Raw genomic sequence first — 2,395 nt, 5'->3', positions numbered from 1 at the left:
ACACCGGCCAGCCAGATGGTAAGATTGGGAGGGTTCAACTTTGACTTAAAGTCCTCTATAATAAATGGGCGCCAGGTGACAAGTCACCGTCAAAGGTTATGGCTACAGAAGTTACTCAGGTTAACAATAACAATTCAAAGGCTTTAATAATACAAAGACAAACAATATCACAGCGTGAAGAAGTACAAACACTGACTCCAAGTACCTCCAAATTCAGAAACTAACACTCAAACAGGAACTACAAGTTCACAACTTCTCAAAGAAGATAAAGGCTAACAGCCAAACAAATCTTAAACAATTAAAAGACAGAGGACCAGCCTCTAACTAGAGCTAAAAACGCTCCATGAAACTCAAGGTACACAGGCGCTAAATAACCGCCAATCTCAAACGAGGTACAAGTAAGTCCCTCAAACAATCTCAAAATCTCAACTCAAAATGGCTACAATACAAAGCCAGACATTACAGAAAAGTTCTAGTAAAACTAGAGAATTCAGATCATAGACCTCAAATCACAAGGTCATAATAAAAGCAGACACCTCAAAGGCTCTACCAAATTACCGCAGTCAAACTGACTATACGCAGAAATACAAATAAAATATACATGAGTCCGGGAGAAACTCTAGAAGAAAGATGAAGCTGAACAGCAACCTCAAAATCACAGCAAGCGGGAGCAATGGCAAAACCAATCAAACATGAGAGCCATAAACACATGGTAGGGTTATAACATAACCAAGAACCCTGAAACAACAAGAGAACAACAGGACACTCAGTATACCGGACATTTTGACCAGGAATATCAATTCATGTTCTTCTGAGGCATCAATAAATTAACTCACCGATCAGGTGTAAAATAAACACTGGGATCCAGTCAGGAAATCACCACAGTGCACATCGGGTTCATCAAAAAACGTTCCTACAATATCACATTTCCATCAGTTAATCTCTTCCAGAAAATAATGATCAAAATCAATCCATCGCTCAACTCACCAATGCACAAAAGAATGTGAGCCAGCACATAGAAGAAAAACGCTTGGAACATCAAAATAAAACATCACCTGTGGCAAAGCACATGGGAACCGGAGGTTAGGCGGGCCATCCATATATCAACATCAGAAATATTACTTCATAGTAATTGTGGCACTCACCAACTTATCTTCAATTAAAATATAAATGCCCTAAAGCATAAAACTGAACTACAGCAGTTCTCCACTCAAAAGATATCTCCGATGATTAAAGATTAAAAACACATGCTCTCTACTCCCGTCATTCTCACCGGACTGACAACCGGAAACTGACTCTCACTGCTCTCTCTGCTTCCGAGAACGTTCCCGTGACGCCGCGCGCCAAAAGCTCCAGTATGGCAAACTGCGATGGCCGCTTAGCGCGCCAATCTCCAATATGAGAATCCAGTATGGCCGCACTCCGCGCCAAATTCAAATAGTATGAGAAACGTCACGAGGGAAGGGTGGGAAATTCGAACTCGAGCGCACAACCGCGAAGCTTAAAACTGAACCGTTCGGCGCCTCAATTTAAAAACCAACGGTCACCTTAGACTGCGGACAGAGATTTAATAAAATGGAAGGAAAAACCAACCAGTAACGAATAGTGATCGTTACAGCGGGAGGCAATATTTGAGTTTCATCATTGATTTAACGTGACCACAATATGGTCTTTTAACGCTGTACTAGAAGTACGTGATTTGAACTATCGCCACTTTGCACATATACTATTTGAAGTTAAATAAAACCATTGCGACCAAAAAACCTGGCAAATTGGATAAAAAAAATTACAACTTTTAGGAAATTCCAAATGACCCGTATTCTGAGATTCACCCGGGTACCTCTTGCACTACACTAGAAAACTAAAGGAATGAGTAAAAGCTGACGAGTTATTGCCCCCTCGGTGTAAAACCTGGGCTTTCCGTTGCTACAGCGACACTGTGCTTTGCGTCTACGGTCTGTATCTTAGGTGCAGTGCCATTGAAATCTGACTGTATCATCGGAAAACCTCCCCTTGTAAGAACAGCATCTACAGCAACGCCATAAATCGTTCCGCATTAGACTCCAATTTTTATTTGCAGTGTGCGAATCTCCATGTCAGCAACTGTCACGGCAGCGCGCGCGCCCTCGGCCCCGGGTGCTCAAAAGGGATTAAGGGGGCAGACCTGATGGCCAAGGTCCAGTATTGTCAACAAAACTGGGCCATCACCGTCTTAAATAATATTATTGTTAGGAGGGAGGGGGTCAGATGGGTAGCGTAAACCATGGTCACTGAGGCCCAGTATTGTCAACAATACTGACCCAAGGCCCATGATTGTCAAGAATACTGAGCCACGGCCCAGTATTGTCAACAATCCTGGGCAATCACCCTCTTAAATAAGATTACTATTAGGAGG

At 42.5% G+C, this 2,395-nt stretch overlaps 1 protein-coding gene and 1 long non-coding RNA gene across 2 annotated transcripts in view; one reads left to right on the top strand and one right to left on the bottom strand.

Annotated features, from left to right (window-relative positions):
• Nucleotides 1–2,395, top strand: part of LOC127750071 (uncharacterized) — a 14,938-nt gene that overhangs the window by 3,286 nt on the left and 9,257 nt on the right. The gene's annotated exons all lie outside the window — the stretch shown is intronic.
• On the bottom strand, nt 34–1,553 carry LOC113207706 (uncharacterized). Its single transcript, XR_008011508.1, has 4 exons — nt 1,146–1,553; nt 988–1,055; nt 837–913; nt 34–738 (listed from the first exon to the last, which is right to left on the bottom strand). It is a non-coding gene; the product is annotated as an uncharacterized LOC113207706 (long non-coding RNA).

The sequence above is a fragment of the Frankliniella occidentalis genome, unplaced genomic scaffold (assembly GCF_000697945.3).
Source record: "Frankliniella occidentalis isolate FOCC.00 unplaced genomic scaffold, Focc_3.1 Scaffold130, whole genome shotgun sequence".
NCBI lineage: Eukaryota > Metazoa > Arthropoda > Insecta > Thysanoptera > Thripidae > Frankliniella > Frankliniella occidentalis.
The sequence above is the reverse complement of the archived record's forward strand: the minus strand, read 5'-3'. Positions and strand labels throughout refer to the sequence as shown.